At 42.9% G+C, this 22,867-nt stretch overlaps 1 protein-coding gene across 6 annotated transcripts in view; it reads right to left on the reverse strand.

The window, feature by feature from the left end:
• Window positions 1-22,867, reverse strand: part of TMCC3 (transmembrane and coiled-coil domain family 3) — a 311,857-nt gene that overhangs the window by 41,229 nt on the left and 247,761 nt on the right. The window contains exon 1 of one of the 6 annotated variants that reach the window (XM_037733780.1): window positions 10,253-10,426. The exons of 4 other annotated variants lie outside the window; for them this stretch is intronic. The gene's annotated coding sequence lies outside the window, so the exon portion shown is untranslated. Of the gene's footprint in view, window positions 1-9,821; window positions 10,227-10,252; window positions 10,427-22,867 lie in introns of those variants that run through there. One more of the 6 variants, XM_017515818.2, reaches the window with a different exon arrangement.

Below are 22,867 nucleotides of genomic sequence, written 5' to 3' on the forward strand. Positions count from 1 at the left end.
AAAAAGCTGCTTGCGATAGTGTGCGTCTGTGGTCCCAGCTACTTGGGAGGCTGAGGTGGGAGGATTTCTTGAGCCTAAGAGGTCGAGGCTGCAGTGAGCCGTGATTGTGCCACTGCACTTCAGCCTAGGTGATGAAGTGAGACTTCATCTCAAGAAAAAAAAAGTAACAAGTACTATAGGAATTGAGGGGAGGAAATAAGTAAGCAGGGGGCTTCAATGAGAAGCTTCTGAGAAGGTGATAATTGGCTCAGAAGAGGCGGCTCCAAAATCACCTGATAGTCCAGCAAGGAGCACAATGTATCTGCAGAAGGAAAAACTAGAATATGTATTTAGGAAACTAAAAGTTGGAGTGTCTAAAATTGAGAATGGCTAAATGGGTCATTCTAAATCAAGGCATGATTGAGGGCTGGGGCGAAAAAGAGGTGCATGGCAAGCATTTCTGAAGGGAGGAGGCACAAGGCTCAGAAGAACACAGACAACCTGCAACAGGCTCTGCCAACACGCTAGGCTCGACACTTGACCAGCAGACAAGGAAGCCAGGGATTTTAAAGCAGGCGGCGTTTCTACAATCATGAAAAGAAAATACTGGGAAATAGAGAAGTTGGAATATCCAAAAGAAAAGGAACCTTACCCTAAATACAGATACTGTTTCTTATGAATCTTTTAAAAATACAGCACTGTGACTACACTGTAGAGAAGGATTTTGGATTTGGTTCACGTCACCTAAGAATGGGTCATTCATGAATCTATGTAATTGGTCATGATAACAACTTTAATTAGCCTTTGTCTGGGATGCTGGGATCATAATCATGTGATTTGGACTTTTTTTTTTAAAGCATCATTTGAAGCTAAGGATAGCTGAATTCTTACCTCAAAGAACACTGTCCATCATGTGATGGAAAATCAGGCATTTTGCCTCATAAATACATGATTTGTTATTTATTCCACCTCCACTCATCTCTCTTCTACAGGCTCAATACTAATAGAATTCCAATTATTATCATGGCCTTGGTACTTTCCATCAGCGGGCTAGACAGATTAAGAAGGGCGAAGTTTTCACCTAAAATGAACGAAATGGCAGGACTTAAAGATGACTCTCCAGAAGAGTGGAATTCTTTCTGTCTTTTATATGTGGACTGAAAAGAGAAATCCCTCAATGTACACAGCAAATCAGATTCCCCTCACTCTAAGCCATAGTTAGGGAAGACATCCCAGATTCTCCTGAATGCAGGAAAGCACTATGGTTATACCTATCCACTCCACTGAACCAGGTACTAACCATGATAACCATGACTCAAATTCTGTCTGAAACAAAAATCCAAATGAGATTAGTAACAGAAAAAAAAACAAACCAAGTATGTGTGTAGCAGGGTGGACAGAAGGCAGTCTTGAAAGCTTCAATGCTAGACATTTTTTTTTCTCTTTACTAGGAATTGCAATCAGCCAAACCATGGGTCTGTAGCTGGCCTAGAGCCTTAACAATGCAACGAGACTGTGGGAACTCTCGCTCAGGGACACCTGCTCTTTGCCTACTACAAAACTACTGCCTGTGTGCAGATTTGTCATTTGAAAACATGAATTTTATGCCCAAAGGGTAAAATGCCCAAGAGGCTTTACTCATGCCAAGTCCCTATGAACCATGGGGTTTCCTTTTGCCTTGGGAAAGGAGGTGAACTTTTTTTTGAGATAGTTTTGCTCTGTCGCCCAGGCTGGAGGGCAGTAGAGCGATCTCAGCTCACTGCAACCTCCACCTCACAAGTTCAAGCGATCATCCTGTCTCAGCCTCCTGAGTAGGTAGGACTATAGGTGCACACCACCATGCTTGGCTAATTTTTGTATTTTTAGTAGAGATGGAGTTTCACTATGTTGGCCAGACTAGTCTTGAACTCCTGACCTCAAGTGGTTCTGCCCACCTTGGCCTCCCAAAATGCTGGGATTACCAGCATGAACCACCATGCCCAGGCTGAAAGGAAGTGAACTTAATAGGACCCCCAGGACTGCTAACTACATACCTTTATTTACAATGTAGTACACTTGATTAATCTGACTCAGCCCACCTCCCTTATTCAGCATTTCAAAATGTTAGGGGACCATCTGTTTATGATTCATGAACTGAGAACATTATGAAGTTTCTCATTCAGCTCAGGGTATCACCCTGAACTTGATGAACTAAAATTTATTTGGTTTCTATACTTTAATGACTCCGATGTCATTCATTGCTTTCGATGTTATGACTGATGTTTTATTAATAAGGCCATTGTAAATATACCTGTAAGTACCAGAATCCCTGTGTCAGAGAAACACTTTGCTTGATTGCTTTTCTTCCTGGATAAATATGTAGTCAACAATCGGTGAATATATACTTCATATTACAGGATTGACTCAGAGAGTTCAACAATATCTAATCAGAAGCAAGGGTATGTTTATTTTATTAAGGGGCATATCCTTCAAACTAATCAAACTTCATATGTAAACAAAGGTAAAGTGACAAGCGTAATTAGACAAGAATGAAATGACAAACAGATTTGGGTAACATCATTTATTTTCCACTTAGCTAGCATCTTTCATCAAAAATGTCAATAAATCTTTCCAGCTGCTCCTGTTCCACCTAGGATACGATTATCTGCAAGTCTTACAAGTCTGTTCTGAATTTCACACTCCATAACTGACAGCTACTTAGTCTTTGGGACTCACCACTGAATCGCCCCTCTCCCTTGCCTCCCACATCACTAAGTTCTTTCTTCTTTGTTGATACTCTAACATCAGACCCTTCCGCTCTGTCCAACACCTGACACCTGCCTGCACTACGTCTGTTACGCTGCACACCTGGACCACTGCGGCAATCTATCTCCTCTCTCTCCAGGCTGCCCCTCTCAGTAGTCACCACCATAGGTTGGTTACAGGATGAGGTTTAAACTCCTGAAGCCAGAAGTCAAAGTCCTCATTATCTTGACTCAAACTGTCTCTGTCCAGATCCTGTACTCTCAGCCTCTTAGCTGGACCAGATGGTTGGGTCCACGTGAACTATGTCCAGCTCGAGCATAGCGTGCCAAGATCATTTTACCTGACTCCCTTCACCCTTTATTCAGGAGTGCCACATGGATGTAGGCATTATTGCACCTTCCACCTCCACCAGCTACTCTGTGCCTGCTACATGCACATCAGCATGACAGATGTGTGACACATTTTATTTCTAGTTCTCACTTCAATTATGCTAGTTATGTTTGGCATATCAAAAATATCAAGGAATTTGGGCCGGGCACTGTGGCTCATACCTTTAATCCCAGCACTCTGGCTTGAGCCCAGGAGTTTGAGACTGGCCTAGGCAACAAAGCGAGACCACGCTCCTGCCCTCTCATCTCTACAAAAAATTTAAAAATTAGCTGGGTGTGGTGGGATGCACCTGTAGTCCCAGCTACACGGGAGGCTGGGGCAGGAAGATCCCTTGAGCCCAGGAGTTCAAAGTTGCAGTGAGCTGTGATCACACCACTGCACTCCAGCCTGGGTGACAGAGTGAGACTCTTGTCTCAAAAATTAAAAAAAGAAAAAGAAAGAAGAAATCAAGGAATTTGACAAGTTCACAAACTAGGGAGTAGCAAGCCAGGGTTTGAACCCAGGTATGATTCCACAGCCTGTGTTCTTTGTAAAACCTCAGGCTTCCTACAATGCCAACCCCACTTCCTATTTACCAAAAACTAGGGGTTCCTTCAGAGTCAGCTCAATTTCACCTCTCCCATAGTCACATATGATCACCCCAAATCTAGAAATCAGTGGTTACTCAGAATTCCTGCTGTTCTTACCTCATATTCTTAGAAACTTGATTTTTTGCAGCCCCAGAGCCTCATATTAACAGTCTCTTGAACACAGCAGGCACTCAACAATCTTAACTGAGTCATTTTGCTATTTTCAAATTATTTCCTATGGGTAAAATTACGTTATCAGGTAGTGTAACTTCAGTAACTGAATAAAATCAGTTTCAATAATAAGGGGGGCATCTATGGTCTCCTAACTAAGAACAGAAGGCAGGGCTAAGTCAGTGGCTTACAGATATCAAATACCCAGTCTCTCTCCATTTTTTTCACTACACTATCCTTGAGCCATTTGCTTTGTCCTCACATGGAGACAAGAGAGCTACTGTAGTTCTACCAATCACATGTAGTCAATTTCTGGCTATAGATGAGGATACTTATCTTCTTTCATATTTTATTAGGGAGGAAAACTTTTCCAGAAGCTCATCAGTAGATTTCTCCTGGGGTCCCTTTGGCCAGGGCTGAGCTCTATGTCCATGCCCTAGTTGCAAGAGAGGCTGAGGAGGCGGCACATAACATTTTCAGCCTCCAGGAACAGACTCTGCCAGCAAGGGAGAAAGGGAAGGAAAAGCGTGTTTGGAAAAGCAATCCATAGTGTTTGCAACCACCACCTCGAATAGATATTATGCGATGATCAACTCTGCACAAGGAAAACTCCCCCACGTCCAAACAGGTTATCATTAGAAAGGCTTGCTAATCTGGTTAAAAACAAATAATCCAGTTACCGTTGAGTGTATTTGCTCTGGACGTAGAAGAGAAGAGAACTGGAACCTCCTTTAGCCACCGAGTGTAAATACATTCCTCTTCCCCAGTGTTTTGGTTACATATCATAATCTTCTCCATCATGATCACCACAAGGGAAGAAGGGCTAGGAAATAAAAATATCTAGCTCTTTTGAGCTTCCCTTTAGTTCCCAAAACACCTTAAGGCAGGCAAAAAAAATTCTTCTCAGGAGATTTAAAGAACAGAAATGGAGATGAAAATATTTACAAGTCTCTGCCTCCTTCTTTGATTCTCTATGCTGCTGCTAAAAAAATGCTGGTCTGCCACCCCTACCACCACCACCAACAACCACCACCCCATCTGCTGCCAATTCTGCAAACGGTATAGACATCCATCAATAGGGGACCACTTTTTAAAATTCTAGTACAATGGAAAATGATGGCGCCACTAAAATGGAAATGGATCTCAATGGGCTACCGTGGGAAGCTATTCAATCTAAACCGTTAAGAGAGAAAAGCAAGATACAAGGCTGTGCCTACTGTGCACACTTATTTATGCTTATCTGAAGTAGGGCTGGAGGGATTCATAATAGATGTGTACAATTAAATACTCTACGTATATGAACATTTCTAGAAGCTGTCTTAGGAACTGGGGTAGTTACCTCTGGAAAATAGGACTGGGAATCTGGGGACATGGATACTTTTTGTTTTATATTCTCTTTTTGAGAGAATAAGTCACCTTATTTTCACATTTTAAAAAAAAGTCCCTAGTGCCTGAATCTCAAAATGAGACTAATATGCAAATTCCTGCAAAATTTCATTAGCACACTTAAGATACTTTCTTGTCTCCTCCAGGGACCTATGATTTTACTAAAGGTAGCAAAATAAATAATCTATAGGACAGTAAGCATTTTTGTAACTCACCCTAACTGAATTTTGTTTATGCAATTACTTTTAGAAAAGTAACTCCCTACTGAAAAGAGAAATTTTAAATTCCATTTCCCAGAGAAATAAAACCATGGCTTAAAAGGTAGTTCTAAAACAAATTTTATGGGACTAAGCTGGAATTGCCACGTCATAAATATGTTTTTAAGTAAAAATCCCATTAAGATGTTGTATACTAATTTCACATCTTACATAACATCATAAAATACTGTCTTCTTAAGGGATCAATGCCACTGAAATATTTCCATTGAGAACTGGGCTGCCTAAGGCTCACAGCTTTGAATCTGTATTTCATGGGCAATCGTGTTTCCCATAAAAACTCTTCACTGATAATACTCATAGGAGCAGACTACGGCTGTGTATGATAGGCGTATACATACAGTTGTGTCTTGGAATCCATGGGGGATTGGTTCTAGGACCTGCTGCAGATACCAAAATCTGTAAGTGCTCAAGTCCCTGATATAAAATGGTGTAGTATTTGCATGTAAGCCACATACATCCTCCTGTATACTTTAAATCATCTCTAGATTATTTATACCTAATACAATGTAAATGCTATGTAAATAGTTATATTGTATTGTTTAGGGAATAATGATAAGAAAAAAACCCTCTGGATCTGTTCAGTACAGATGCATTTTTTTTTCCTAAATATTTTTGACCCTTGGTTGGTTAAATCCATGAATGTGAAACCCATAGATGTGGAGAGCTAACTGTATATCCATTCATGGCAACAGAAGGGTCACAGAGTTCATCTAGAGACTGTTTACATACAGTTCATGTGATTCTTGAGGCTAGACTGTTTTACCTGTGATTCTTAGGTTTGGTGTTTTTGCTTGTTTTTTGAGACAGTGTCTTGCTCTATCATCCAGACTGGAGTACAGTGGTACAATCCCAGCTCACTGCAGCCTTGACCCACCAGATTCAATTGATCCTCCTACTTCAGCCTCCCTAGTAGCTGGGATGACAGGTGCACACCATCACGCTCCACTAATTTTTGTATTTTTTGTAGAGACTACGTTTCGCCATGTTGCCGAGGCTGGTCTTGAACTCCTGGGTTTCAGGCAATCTACCTGCCTCAGCCTCCCAAAGCTGGGATTACAACCATGAGCCAGTGTGCCCAAACGGTTCTCAAGTTTTGGTTTTGTCCTTCAAAAATCGTTTCTATAGCAACAACTACAAAAATAATTAGTGTTATCTCCTTAAGGTTAAAGTCAGTTTCTCAGAAGACAAAGCAGGGTAAGACTACTTTCACTTTTAAATTTTTTTCAGTGGTTCTAGGATTCATTTTTAAATGAAGCAATGCTAAAAGCAGATTACAAAGTATATTTGCAGTGTTTGCATTTAACCGATTCTTAAAACATTAAAAACTGTTTGGCATTTGAGCATGCACATCCGCTAGAGATCCAGAAATTACATTTGTAGGTTAGGAGAATACATTGAAAATATACACAGCATCATCACCTGCAAAAGAAAAAGCAACAAAAGCAACCACAAAAGACAACCCACAAATAATCCAAAACCTATGGGCAATAAAATGGATACACACACGCAGACTGTTTATTTCTGGAATGAAATAAACCAGAGCTACAAGAATTAAAATGGGCCAGGCACAATGGCTCCCACCTATAATCCCAGCATTTTGGGAGGCCAAGGCGGGTAGATCACGTGAGCCCAGAGTTTGAGATCAATCAGCCTGGGCAACATGGTGAAACGCTGCTGCTACCAAAGAAAAAAAAATTAGCCAGGCATGGTGGCACACACGCCTCTAGTTCCAGCTATTTGGAAGGCTGAGGCAAGAGGATGAGCCTGGGAGGTGGAGGCTGCAGTGAGCCAATATTGCATCACTGCACTCCAGCCTGGGTGACAGAGCGAGATCGCATTTCAAAAAGAATAAAATGACTAAATCTTAAAACAGGCAAGTCAAAGAACACATCCTGTATGAATTCTACTTTATAAAGGCCAAACGCAGGCAAACTCTTGTTTAGGTATTAACGCACACGTGGTACAAGAGAAAAATCTTGAGAATAGTTAACATAAACCTTAAGGCAGTGATAATCTCTTGGCGGTGGGAGGGCTTGTGATATAGGGATGCTCAATCAGGGAAGAAGGCCACAGGGTCAAGTTCAACTCCTTACCCTGGGTATAGCATACAGGGGTGTTTCATGTTATTATTTTTTTAGTGGAATACCTTCTTTGCGTAATATTAGTTTACCAACATTTTAAAATAAAAACTATGGAGTAAATTATACAGTAAATAAAATGTGTGTGTGTGTGAGAGAGAAAGAGAGAGAGTGTGTGTGAGTGTGTGTGTGTGTGTGTGTTTGCTTAATCTATAGAATCTATAGACTTCTTTCTCTTTTTTTGAGACGGAGTTTCACTCATGTTACCCAGGCTGGAGTGCAATGGCGCGATCTCGGCTCACCGCAACCTCCGCCTACTGGGTTCAGGCAATTCTCCTGCCTCAGCCTCCTGAGTAGCTGGGATTACAGGCACGCACCACCATGCCCAGCTAATTTTTTGTATTTTTAGTAGAGACGGGGTTTCACCATGTTGACCAGGATGATCTCGATCTCTTGACCTCGTGATCCACCCGCCTAGGCCTCCCAAAGTGCTGGGATTACAGGCTTGAGCCACCGCGCCCGGCCTTGAATGACTTCTTTCAATCCTATTGCTTTATCTCTGGCTCTATACTTAACTTTGGGTAATAATGTTAAAATCTAAATTTGAGACCCTACTTAAAACGTGACCTGGTCTCAAAGGCCCTCAGGTCACCACTGCAATGATCTTCCTGGATCATTATCCTCACTGGTTATACACAGGAATGCGAAGCATGTAGTCAGGAGAAAGCCCTGTAATTTCCCCCAAGCCATAGGTCATCCCCTGGAAGAACAACAACCTACTCTCCATAAGCTGACTGGAAAAGAACAGGTGGGAAGGAGAGCAGAGGGGCCCCCAGCATTGTCAGGGTTTCTCCAGAATGGCCTGCCAACCAGGACAAGCCCTGTTCCCACATCTTTTTGAACAACCTGGCACAGAAAGCAGCTGTAACTGTTTTACAAGCAGGGCTCTTGCAGTTTGGGGAGGATTTTCCCTTTTATTCCAACTGCAACTGTGTCAAGCTCTGTCAGCTGTTGTGCTCACAGTGTTATGGGGCTATCAGATGATTTGCTGTCAGAACAACTGGCCCTTTGATTTTTTTTTTAAAATAACAGAATTTTTTTTTTTTGAGACAGAGTCTTACTCTGTTGTCCACGCTGGAGTACAATGCCACGATCTTGACCCACTGCAACCTCTGCCTCCCGGGTGCAAGCAATTCTCCTATCTCAGCCTCCCGAGTAGCTGGGATTACAGGTGCTGCCACCACACACGGCTAATTTTTGTATTTTATACCACAGAAATGTAACCTCCAAGATGCAAATGATCCAGTGGCAAGCAGCAAACTCCTCCAACTTCCCCCCACCCCAGGGGTTTTGGTTTCTAAAGACTGGGGATTGCTATCAACAATGGGCAAACCTTTGCTACAGAACTGATTAGGGGGTAAAAATCTGAATAAATGTGTGCAAATATTTTAATGTTCACAGAAGAAAAGAAAGATTGTATTTTGTGTCAATATACAGAAGTCTTCTATGACAAAGCCACAAGTGAATACAGATTCCCCATGAGATCAACATCTCCCAGAGGCAGAGATCACATGAACCTGGGCCCTCACCGCCCTGCGGGGAAAGAATCCCACACTCTGGGGTGTCCAAGCATGGTCTGAGGAGCCTGGTTCAGACGCACTCTCCATGTGCTTCCTCTCCCGGCCCACAGCTCAAGGCAGCCACCACACCCTTCTTCCCCAAGGTGGGCAGGGCAGCGTCACACAAAGTCAGTTTCACAGAGTTTCAAGTTTCTAGGCAAGGCAGGACAACTCAAAGATGCCCATTTGTCGAAAGATCAGATGTGAAAGTACAAAGTTAGATTCCAACTCAGAGCCTGGTTAGACCCAGGGTTACTTTCCAACTCTCAGGATGTGGGAGGAGACCTGGCTCTTCTCCAGCCAGTAGCCGGCACAATCCAACCCAGATATTTGTCCATCTGTTAAATCACTCACACTGGACTGACATTTTTAAAAAGACATAACAATAAGGAGACTGGTGGTTCATTAGGCGTTTAGGCAGTTTAAATACCTAGAAACCCACTGAGAAACTGGGGAGGGATTTGGGCAAGCACAAAGATAACTATTAAGAGCACAAAGACAAATCGAATTTCTTTCCAGCATCTCTCAGGATATTAATGACCACAAAGCTCCACAATACATATTTACACACGCTGGCTGAAATGGAAGAGCCGTGAAGAGACTTACCAAGGGCCACACAGCAAACCAGGGAGCACAGCAGGATCGGCAGCCAGCTCACCTTCCTGTCCAAGGCATTTGAATCTGCAAGGCGGGCGGGCTAGATATTCCAAAGAGCACCTACCATATGACTCAGCCTGGACTTTGGAGATACTGCTCACATTATCTCTGAGTATTCCTGTGTTTGTCTCAGAGAAACTCCACGCCCTGCACTGTACCCAATACAAATGTCAGTAATAATGCACTGTATTCAACACACTGCTGTACAAATGGGCTCTTTGTGCTGCCAGTAAAAGAAATCCACATTCTATATCTTCACAGGGAGGTCGACGACCAGGGTGCCTGCTATCAATCACCCCGACTCTGGGATTGCAAGAGCACAGACATTGGGTCTGGTACTCTCTCTTTACCAACAAGGAAATGGGCTCAGCTCAACAAACCTTGTTAGGCTGAGCAAATGCCAGCCGTGGACTGGGCACAGGAAACACCACCGTGATAAAGGCAGAGCAAAGGGGCCAGCCAGCGCCAAGGGCAGGAAAGTGGCTTAAAGACAGTGAGCAGTCAGGAGACTCTCCTTCTGTTGATTCATTCGTGAGAAGACACTTGCTGGGTGCCTCTGTGTGTCAGGCGCAGAGAGGCGTGCTGGGGAGGCAAAGGGGCATAGCCCCCTCCTGGCTTAGTGGCCCCAGGGAGAGAAACAATGACAGCCACTGATAAGTGCCAGGAGAGTACTTGGTGCTAATCGAGCATTTGGGAGGGGCTACTAAGGGGGACAGAAGAGGAAAGGGGGAGGGGACAAAGTCAGTGGAAAGCAGAAAGAAAGGCTCATCAGAAGGTGAATCAGTTAGAGAGAGGTAAGGATTTGGAGAACTTAGTGCAGGAGAAGCCTAGGATGGCAGATGGGTCAGACCCTGAGGATCCCACTTAAATCACGCGAGGTATCTGGGGTATATCCTGCAGGTCCCTTGGCAGCTGCATAGAGAATTAGGATGATCAGATCCCTGTTTTAGACAAGTCCTTCTGAGAAAGCAAGATGGAAAATGCCCTTCTGTGGAGCCAACTGAAGCCTGCTGGGGCAATCTATGGGAAGTCCTGGAGAAGGCTGGATGTAGGGTGGTCGAGAGAGGCCTAGAAGAAGGTGGAATGAGAGGACTTGACATCACCTGGATATGGGGGTGTAGGGGCGCATCAAGGAAAGCCCCACTTCTGTTTCGTTCTTTCTGGTAGCTAAGATTATTCACAAGATAGGCAAGAGTTTTCAGCTTCAGACATGATGAACCTAAGGTTCCCATGGGACCTTTAAACACAGATGTCCTGATGGACACAGAGAAAGGGATGAAGAAACAGCATTGGCATCCATCGGTGACAGTGCCTTAGACACCTCTCTAAGGAGACAGGCATAGACAATCAGACCTGATCAAAGCCCAGCTCTGCCTCTTAGAAGCTATACGAACTGGGGCAAGTAAATTCACATTTTTGGGACTCTAGTCTCACCTAAGGAAATTCCTTTTGGCATTTAATGAAATTGGAAAAGGACATGATGTCATGGCAAACAGAAGATATTTAATATTTTCCTCTTGCCCTTTTGTGATCATATACTGCTTTGTATTATAATTGAGTACTTAACCTTTGCAGCAGATTACCAGTTTTCTTGCTGTCACTCACCTTTAAATCCCTTTTGACCATATTTGTAGGCACAGATTCTCAAATATTTGAATTGCCACAAGTCATATGAAAAACTAAGGCCAGACTGTTCTAGGGGACCAGGAGTTCCCTGCCTTTGACATTAAATAACGAATGCAAAGATCTCAAAATTGCCATGTGGCTTAAGTGGTGTTGATTTAACTCTGTGTTGAGGGGTGGGATGGAGAGAAAAGGGCGGTGGGGTTTGGGAAAGAGGGAGAATTTTGTCAGCCTAATAAAGGCTAGTCAAAGCCTACTCTGTGAACACTATACTGTAATATTTAAGAGGAAGAGTGTCTACCAAAGTTAATATTGCATAGCCTCTATCCTCTGGCTCAGTTCAAGTAAAGTTCTTAAGTCATGTTAAATAATAAATTCCAGCAAATGGATCTTGCCTTCAACCGAATATTAAGTCAATAGCACACTCTGTATATGAGAAGTATAGACTTCTTTGCTAGGTCATTTTGCTAATTCTATTTATAATCCTCAGAATGAATATTTTAAAACTACAATAAGATTTTTAAAACCAGACTGACCAAAGAGGCATACATAATTCAATTCCACATAGCTAAGCTTGTTCATTTTTCTTCAGATTTTGCCTTTACATTTGGGCTCCAACTTGTCTTTACCTATTTTTATGGCTGCCTTCCTAGTCTGAAAATATCTTGGTCACTGGATATTTTGTTTCATCTCCAGCTTAGCTCCGAAAATACAATCAGGATCACTTCTTCCCTCCCATTCTTCCCTGGTAGCTTCATATGTTCCCATCCATTCACCCAGAGCCCAGTTCAGTACACCTACCTCACGTTCTGTGTCTCAGTCACAAACATCTTTTATAAAAACCTGCCCAAGTTTCTAATACAAAATGATCTGGCAACTGCCTCAAAGCTCTCTGTTTGGCTCATTTAATTATTTTGATTAAATGTAGATAATGATTCCATTCAGAGCTAATGGTGTTCAGGACTACTCTTATTCCTGGCTGTCTTCAACCTGGGCACATGTGACATGCCTCAAGCATGACCAGTTGGAGAGGACACTTTGGTCCCTAAGGGCCGAGGAAGAACAAATCCCCCTCCCTCACATCTGTAGTCCTAACCTGAGGTTCTTGCCTCTCTATGACATTTCTGGATTCTGGATGCCTCCCATTAAACACATGATTCACATCCCCATCCTTCTTAGCCAACATCTAAGATTTTGACGCCCCACTGACATACAGACCCAAGATACCTTCCAGTTCTTCTCTGCCTTGAATAGACTTGAACATCCCAGACGTGAATAGACTCAAGTTTTTTGTGTGTCTATAAGACGCTCTCCTATCCCACCGCCAATAGGGGGAAAAATGAAAGCAGACAGATGGCCAGATTAGATGGAATCTGCCACTGAGAAGGCAATATTCCATGGCACCCAGCCTCTGGTCTATTTGAGTTATTCCTCAGACACTGATGAGAGGTGCAGTCTCAGGGAGAGACTACTGAGACGTAATCCTTTCCCTTTACACATGACTTTGACATATGCATCACACACATACACACGTCTGACTCCACCACCGTGACTCACATTGGAGGTGGTATTTAAAAGGAACAGCATCTCAGTGCTAATACGTTGCTTCACTCAGAATTGCTCTATGGCTTCTCCTACTAGAGCAGGTCACATCCAGGAAATGGTTTGCCTGACCTTGGGCAGGATTTTCTTACTATTACCTCATGCCCCAGGGCTCTCTTACTTTCTTCAAAACCCAGATCAGGATCTGCAACCTCCTATGACCCAAAGCATTCTCCTTATAAATTCAGGATTCAAGACTAAGCCAGTCCCTACCCTTTTCTCTCTCTGAACACTTTTAAAATACCTTTTAAATTCTTATCTTTCTCACATCTATGTCATTCCTCCAGGCAGAGGCCCCTGAGTCTCCTGTGGTTAAGTAAACGCTGAGAGCTGCCCGCTGCACCAGACTCAGCTGAGCCCTGGAATCCTTCCGAAAATAAAAGATTTATCCTGCGAAGGGGTGCAGCCTTTGGGAGAACAATATGTTCATCTCTATTCTCATTTAAAAGACATATGCCCTTTGACCCAACAGTTTTGCTTTTAGAAATTTATCCAAATACGGTTATAGAGAAAAGTGTACATAAGTTTGCGATACAGTATGACAAAGCAAAACCAACATGAAAAAAATCATCCTGGAACTTAAACCGTATAGCAATAGGGGACTGGTTAAATAAATCATGGATATGTATATTTTGTGTCAAGACTTTCTGTAAAGACACATAAAGAAACATAACATTACTATCACTGCTATCTCTGGGGAAAAGGACAAGAAGCTGGAAAGACAGACTTTAATTTTGCCTTAAGCCCTTTAGTTCTGTGGAATTTTTTTTCGTTTTTTGCGATAGAGTCTAGCTCTGTTGCCCAGGCTGGAGTGCAATGGCTCAATCTCAACGGACTGCAACCTTTGCCTCCCAAGTTCAAGTGATTCTCCTGCCTCAGCCTCCTGAGCAGCTGAGATTACAGGTGCCCACCACCACGCCCGGCTAATTTTTTTTTTTTTTAGTAGAGATGAGGTTTTACCATGTTGGCCAGACTGGTCTTGAATTCCTGACGTCAGGTGATCTGCCTGCCTCACCCTCCCTAAGTACAGAGATTACAAGCATAAGCCACTGCACCCGGCCTATGGAATTTTTTTTTTTCAAATGAACTCGCACTTCTTAAGCTAGCTAATAGAAAAAAAGTGTACCTTTATCATTTAGCGCTACTAAACGCTTCATTTAACAATATCATTTAATCTTTGCTAAACAGGAACTAGAAAGACTAGGCATAAATAGAAACTGTATAGACCAGATATGCATTAAAATGGGTCTGCTTTAGCAGTTAATGGTTTAATCATTAAATATTCTCAGAAGATCAGAGTATTTCTAAGGCACTTGCTCTATGTGTTACTGACTCTTCTACAATCTAAGTGGTTCAATTTAAACCATCCCCCTTGTGCTAAACATTCGTGTTTATACTTAAAGTCTATTTCACTCAGGAAATTGGGGTAGGGTCAGTTTTTAAGGTTTTGCCCTAAACCTTAAAAAGAACATAAAAATCCTTCAGGTCTTAAAGAAAAAAGATTGATGCTCACGCCTTACATAGAACATATTAAATCTTCCATATATTGTTTAAGAAGCTCCACGGGTAACTTGGATGCAGCTGGCATTGCTTCATGCACACCAAAAGTAACCATGCTTAAAAAACACTGTCTTATCCAAAGGAAACACAGCATAGAGAATTCTATGAACAAACCTGTTCACTATTGCAGTACTCCAAAATTTTAAAATAAGTAACTTTCTCAAACACTGACATAGGGCTTAGAGTTAACAATGCGGGTAAGCAATCCCACCAGGCTCTCTCATCAACGACACAGCTCTTTTGGCTCCTTTGAGGAAGTGAGGACCAGCCTGTGGAAGAGCCGTCTTTGGGGCTGGTGTTTCTCAAGCTGTGACTTCAGGCAATCTCAGGGACAGAACCTGGAATATGCATCTGACAGCCTCCTCTCAACCTCCCATCTCCACCCCATTCTTATGTCCAAATAGTTTCAAACTACTGAGCTAGACCAGTATTTTCCGAACGCCGAACTATAAGAGTGGATGGGGCCCCAGCGATCTTTGCCACACCCCAGAGCAGAGAATTGGAAATCTCTACTGGAGGTTCTGCAGTGCCCCAGGTTAATTATCTAAACAGGAAAGTTAGGAAACACCAATTTAGGTCAAACTCGTTTTAAGATAAGGAAATCAAGGTCCAAGAAGTTTAAGTGATTTCACCAAGGACTTATAGCTGATTAATGATAGCTGGGAGCCGTGAAACCTGGTGAGCTAACTCTTCCCTCTTAGACCAATACTGCTTGTTGTTATGCATAATCATGAAAGCCCTAGTATCTGTGTAGTTTCTGATTCACCACGAGGAGACCCAAGGTGATTAATAAAGCCTGAACCTAGGGCATGTCAGAACGCCACTGGTTTAAAGGATGACTGACATGGTAAAGTATCCAACATCAACCTGCCCATCAGAGTTCTTTCACTTTCAATATCAGCAGCAGGAGAAATATACAAGTAAGTGTACGTTTCATAGAAAAGTAAATCCAGTCCCACAAAGTTACAACCAGGTAAAGTGGGAACACAGGACGATTCAGAGTTCTTGGATCACACCATTTCTTGGTCAAATATTATACCTTCAGCAAAAGACCTCTAATTACCACACATTTGGTTATGGCAACAGCCTGCTCCTTTCTGTTGGGAGAGAGGAGTACTCCACACCCATGGCCTGAAACCTGGATCTCCAAACTCATCAAAGAGAAACATGGATGGAAAACAAAACCCCCCAGCTTTGAAAGCATCCAGCAAGGTTTAACTCAGGGAGAGTTCAATCAAGTTATAATTGCCTCTAATTGGCCCTCCCACATGGTCTCACAACATACAGCTGTAGTGAGTTCCACAAAGAAAGTGTTACCTTTTTTTTCTACCTTGAAAAATCAGAATCCTTGTTAGGTACTTAACCATCAATGCTTTAATTTTTTAAAATATACCAAGACATTAAAAAAGGAAGAATGAATGAATAAAAGTAAAGAGGTAGATGGGTTTTGTTTTTTTTTAAATAAGCACTTATCCCTATGACCTTAATGATAACCCAGTGAGATTCAAATTTGTAATGGAGACTGATGTCAACTCAGGAAATCTTTCTAGTCCAGAGCACACGTGGTCCAAAAAACATGCTCATCTGGTCAGACATTTTCCAGACTGATTTTTATCTTTCTAGGCATGCTCAACTCCTCTTTAATAAAGTCACAACCCTTTGTTGCCATGGAACCCAATCAGACACGAAGCCTGTTACTATGACTTCCCTGCAGATACAAAAAAAGACCCAGTGACCAAAAGACCAGCTCCTTCTTTCAAAAAAGAAAAAAAAAATTATAAGGCAAAGAGGCTCCAAAAAAGCCTCAACACTTTTGTATCTACTGAAGTTTAATTTTTTATGCAGGCTAACCTGAGCTCTTCAGCCAAAGCTAGCTCATGTTGTATAAAAATTTTTCAGCTGGAACCTTCCAAAGAAAATGACTTTATAAATAAATACCTGGCAAAGAAGTTAAAAATGTTCTTGGGATATCTTACTTATTTTCTTCTTTTAGGCAAACTTTCTGAAATTTGAGTAGCTGTTTAGCCAATGTGTCAATCAGCGGCTGCCAAATTGCAATATTCATTTCCATCAATACTTAATGTTGACAAGAGTTCATTCTTTCTCTGAAAAGATATTCTAAACAATACAATCAATCCTGTGTTCTGGACCTGGACTAAATCTGCAGAAAAAAAAAAAAAATCTGAGACTAAGCAGAGTGAACTGAGCAGGTTACTTAAGGAAAGAGAATTAACATTTGTTGAGTGCCTACCATGAGCTGGGCATATTTACGTCATCACGTGAGAACCCTGCAACTGAGGCAATGCCACCTCTGTTCTGCAGATGAGGGACCAAGGCTCAGAGAGCTTAAGTACTTAAGCAGCTTGTTCAAGCTACCAGGCTAGAATGCTGCCTGGCTCCCAAAGCTCGAGCTATTCCTTCATTCAACCAACACTTATTTCTGGTCTCACAGGTGCTTTACATTTTGTTAGGGTTCTTGTTCTTTAGGAGCAAATTCACAGCCTGTAAAGCTCGGCTGTAAAGAGGGCATGGTGTCCATCTTTACTGGCACAGAGGCCAGTTCCAACTACTCCCATTTACAACAACTACCACATCCATACAACAGCAGCTACCCCTTGTGGGAATCATGAATAAATTTCCTGGTTACTGTCTAAGAAAACACAGGGCTAGGTACCCATTACACCTTTCCAGAGGTTGGCCACTGCCCAGGGCCTTTCAACCCTGGACCTCATGGTGGGGAGGATCAGGAAGCTCTGGGTGGCCTTTTCATGTGCAATATCATCTGCAAAGTCAAAGGCAAGCCATGCAAACCCACAAGAGTTTCTCCAACCTGGTTTTGGACCACCAGCTTCAAGAAATGACTAGTAAAAAGGAATGTGGCAAAGCATGAAAGTTATTGTAATTTAGAAGTTATATTATTAATTACACCAGCCTCTCAGCTAAAGAAAATTTACCTATTTCATGTAAAAAGATTACAACAAATGATTTCATTAAAAGAAATTTTAAAAATCATCCAAAACTGTAGTATAATACCACTTTATACTCACTAGGATGACTATAATTAAAAGACAGATAATAACAAGTGCTGGTGAGGATGTGGAGAAATCAAACCCTCATACACTGGTAGTGGGAATATAAACTGGTGCAACCACTTTGGAAAACACTCTGGCAGTTCCTCCAAAGATTAAACACAGAATTATCATATGACCTTGCAACGCTACTTCTAGGTACGTACCCAAGAGAAATAAAAACATACACCCACACAAAAACTTATACAGAAGTGTTCAGAAGTGCTCACAGCAACATTATCCTTCATAGCCAAAAAGGGAAAACAACCTAAATGCCCACCAAATGTCATACATCCATACAATAAAATATTATTAGCCATGGCTGGGCACTGTGGCTCATGCCTATAATCCCAGCACTTTTGGAGGCTGAGGTGGGCAGATTGCCTGAGCTCAGGAATTTGAGACCACCCTGAGCAACATGGTGAAAACCCACCTCCACTAAAATACAGAAAAAAAAAATTAGCTAGGCGTGGTGGCACACGTCTGTAGCCCCAGCTACTCAGGAGGCGGAGGCATGAGAATTGCTTGAGTCTGGGAGGCAGAAGTTGCAGTGGGCTGAGATCACGCCACTGCACTCCAGCTTGGGCTACAAAGTGAGATTCTGTCTCAAAAAAAAAGAAAGAAAAAGAATATTGTTCAGCCATAAAAAGAAGTACTGATTCATGCAACAACATGTGTGAACCTTTTAAGAGGGGAAATGAAGAGTGACTGCTACTGGGTATCTTTCTGGGCTGATGAAAATGTTCAAAAATTGTGGTGATGACTGCACAACTTTGTGACTACACTAAAAAATCATTAAATTGTACATGTTAAATGTTAAATTGTATGATATGTACATCATCTCAATAGGCTTTAAAAAAAAAAAAAAAAAAAAACTCCAACACAATGTTTTGGTGTTTCGTTGTCCTAGTAAACAACAGACAGCCTAACTGACAGGACCATCTAACCTTCAACCAGGCACTTTGTCTCTCAGGGTCTTCACGCCTTGGTTAGAAAACCAGGCTCAGGCATGAGCCAAATGCTGATTTCCCTCTTGTGCAAAGGAATCTGACTTTATATCTGGGTGAAAACCTCTCAGGTGAAGTATAAACTGGACAGTCAGACCTCCTCTGTCTGCCAGGCCAGGACCCATCCCGTTCCTTCCAACCAAGTCACTGTTAGTTCCCCACTCTGGTTCCTCCCTCTCAGCCCAGCCTCCGTGCCCCAACCAATTTCTGAACACCTGCCATGTGTGCATGGAACAAAGCTAGACCGGTTTCATTATCTTTCATTCTCAAAACAATCCACAGGGCAGGCAGACATCATTCTCCACTCTACAGGTGCAGAATCAGGCTCGGAAAAGTTAAGCAAGGTAACCGCGACTGCAAAGTGGCAGAGACAGGATTTGAACTCAGATCTGAAGTCTGTGCTGCTCTCCTATTCCGACATCTGTGTTTTTCAAACTGAGTCCATAGACATATTCCTAGGGCTTCATAAGTTTACTACAAATAATTTAAAATGCTGCATTTATTGAGATGCTAAAGAATATGAATATAACTGCATTCATTGGACCACAGAGATAATCATCTGCTAACCACGTATCATCCTGGGGCTTCAGGACCTCTTCTATTTCTACTTTTGTTGGGGCCAGGGATTAGTGCTGCTTTAGTTTTGGGTAAGGAAACACCTTTGTGGACTGTGTCAGTTTCCTAGTGCTGCTGTAACAAAATATCACAACCTGCATGGTGTAAAACAATAGAAATGTATTGTCTGACAATTCTGGCAGCCAGAAGGCTGAGATCAACGAGTTGGCAAAGCCAAGCCCCCTCTGAGGACGCTGGAGAAGTAACTGTCCCATGCCTATCTCAACTTCGGGTAGCCTTGGGCACTGCTTGGCTTGTCAGGCCTGGCACCAATCATCCTGACAACCCTATCTTCACATCATTTCCCTCTATGAATGTCTGTCTCTGGTGTCCTTACAGAAGGAGGAAGACGAAATCTTCTTGGATTAGGGTCCACCTCACTAGCCTCTTTTTCACTTGAGGTTAAATTTTCCAGAGGTTTGATTACTTCTGTAAAGACTGTATTTCCAAATAAGTTCACATTGTGAGGTACTGGGGGTTAGGACTTCCCAAAGTGGAGCCCGTGCTGCGGAAGGTACAGGGTCCGCCAGCTCTAAACTCATCCTCATGCCAAGTCCCTTACGGTTAGAGGTGCGGTGGGTGAATGGGTATGACAAATAATCCTAACGAGAAAGCCGTAAGTGCCTGACTTTTGTAAAATTATAGGGTACCTAAAGGGTGACTTTCTGTTCTGAAATTCTAGGAAGGGACTAAAATCACTGCAAGATTGCTTCCAAAAAGCAAATAAAATCTCACTGCGAGATGGTACTATAATTTCTTGAGTTTGCGTCATTCTGTTTTCTGTAGTTAGAAAAAAGGTGATGGATTTGGGTTACAAAGGCAGTGTTCCACTATAAAAACCTGCTGGTTGCCATGACAATGAACATCCCTGTTCCTCCCTCTTCTGCAGCATCCTTCTTCCATCTGAGTCAAATCAAAGAACCTAGCTACGACGCCCATGATTTAGTATTTCCTTGGCACAAGGATATAAATATATACACACATATACAACATACATACCAAAGGCTAATCGGAGGTGACTCAAAACCTTGAAAATTGAGGCCATCTGTCCTCTCCCAATAATGTCCTACAAACCACAAGGGATATCCCTGCAGGAGGGTGCAGGGAGGAGGGGAGGGTGGGCCAGGAAGGCTTAAGAGCCAACATCCAGTCCTCCTGTCTAGAGTCCCTCAGGGTGGACTCTTGGGGAGTTCTTCCCGGAGGGGCCTGTGAGAAGCCAGAGCCCTGCGGAGAACAGTCCTTGCCACTCTGTACGGTCATTACCTGTCTGCAGGTCTGTCCTCCCCAGCCTGAGCTCCTCAAGGACAGTGCCCACATCTGACTGATCTCAGGGCCTCACACAGTAGTACTGGGCACACCGTGAAGCACCCAAGGTCGATGCAGGGTGCTCTGGGGTCAAGCAGCCTCCCCTTATATTTTCTACTGAGACCTCAAGATTGGGCCTAGCCTGCTTCTCATCGGCCCTGCCTGAGAAGAAACCCAGGGAGAATTCTAGATCAAAGCCCTGAGGTGCGAGCTCGGGACACCTACAGCACAGTTCTGCCATTAGCTTCCGTCCCTGCAGTCACAAGTCTTGACCACCAACCCTTCCCCAGACCTGGAGCAAAATTAAGTGTAGCTTAGAAAATGACAGCATGGATGGGGTTTATCTTCTTCTCAGGACAAAAACTGACCATTCGAATTTAGAATAAAGTTCAAAGGGAGGCCACGCTATTTGACTGTCATTAACACTCTCTTTAAAGTTATTTTAAATAAAATTACATATACCTATTTAACATTTAATTGCAAAACATGCTGTTTTACAAAAGATATGAAGATACAGGCCAGGTACAGTGGCTCATGCCTGTAATCCCAGCACTTTGGGAGGCTGAGGCGGGCAGATCACTTGAGGTCAGGAGTCCAAGACCAGCCTGGCCAACATGGCAAAACCCCGTCTCTACAAAAAATACAAAAATTATCCGGGCATGGTGGCACGTGCCTGTAGTCCCAGCTACCCGGGAGGCTGAGGCAGGAGAATTGCTGGAACCCAGGCAGTGGAGGTTGCAGTGAGGCAAGATCACGTCACTGCACTCCAGCCTGGGTGACAGAGCAAGACTGTTTAAAAAAAAAAAAGATATGAAGATACAGAAAAGCCAGAAGAGGAAAATAACACCCCCACCATCCTACCACCTGGAGGTAGCTCGTGGCTACATTTGGGTTTTCATGTGGTCATTCTTGCAGATGTCTGGGCAGTTCTGTCTACTGGTTCGGGGCACAGGCAGAGCTACCAGGGTTCAGGTTCCAGCCTTTTCACTTAGTGGAATGATCCTAGACAAGTCCCTTAACCCCTGTTTGAGCCTCAGTTCCTCTTCCCTAATAGGAGGATAGCTGTATCTCTTTCTTGGTACTGCATGAGAGCTGTTTTAACCTAGGTGAAGCCTTCGTCACAGTGCTAGCAGTGGCACTTTCTAAACAAAAACTGTGTTTTTTGTGTATATCTGGTAAACGTTTCGTTGTTCTTTTGTTTTGTTTTTGATGCAGAGTCTTGCTCTGTCACCCAGGCTGGAGTGCACCAGACTGGCTCACTACAACCTCTGTCTCCCGGGTTCAAATGATTCTCCTGCCTCAGCCTCCTGAGTAGCTGGGATTACAGGGGTCTGCCACCACGCCCAGCTAATTTTTGTATTTGTAGAGACAGGGTTTCACCATATTGGCCAGGCTGGTCTCGAACTCCTGACCTCAAGTGATCTGCCTGCCTTGGCCTCCCAAAGTGCTAGGATTACATGGGTGAGCCACCATGCCCAGCGTAGATGTTTTCAATTAACATAAAAGCATAACCACTTGACGTATCAATACATATATTTTTATAACATTGATGATTTTACTTCTGAAAGAAGAGCTCACTTCAGACCAGTTCTTCCTCATCTTTTTAAAGAGTTGTCTGCCATAACTGAGAATCATTCCAAAGAAAGCTATGGAACCTCTCCCTAGAAATATCCACATATACATAAACATACATCAAATCCACAAAGCCTAGGGGATAGGGGCTGGCTTGTGTACTCCTAAAAATTCATATTGAAATCCTAACCCCCAGTACCTTACAGTGTAACTGTATTTCAAGATAAGGACTTTAAAGAAGTAATCAGGCTCAAATGAAATCATTAGAGTGGCCCCTAATACCATTTGACTGGTTCCTTATGAGAAGAGAATATCTGGACACAGACATGTAGAGGGAAAATGATGTGAAGATAGGAGAAAGACAGCCACCCATAAGCCCAGGAGGGAGACTTGGAACAGCTCTTTCTCTTCTGGTTCTCAGAAGAAACCAACTCTGCCAACACCTTGATCTCAGACTTCCAGCCTCCAGATGGTATGAAAATAAATGTCTTGGCCAGGCGCGGTGGCTCACGCCTGTAATCCCAGCACTTTGGGAGGCCGAGGCGGGTGGATCACGAGGTCAGGAGATCGAGACCATCCTGGTCAACGTAGTGAAACCCCGTCTCTACTAAAAACACAAAAAATCAGCTGGGCATGGTGGCGC

The sequence above is a fragment of the Cebus imitator genome, unplaced genomic scaffold (genome assembly GCF_001604975.1).
Source record: "Cebus imitator isolate Cc_AM_T3 unplaced genomic scaffold, Cebus_imitator-1.0 Scaffold18, whole genome shotgun sequence".
Taxonomy (NCBI): Eukaryota; Metazoa; Chordata; class Mammalia; order Primates; family Cebidae; genus Cebus; species Cebus imitator.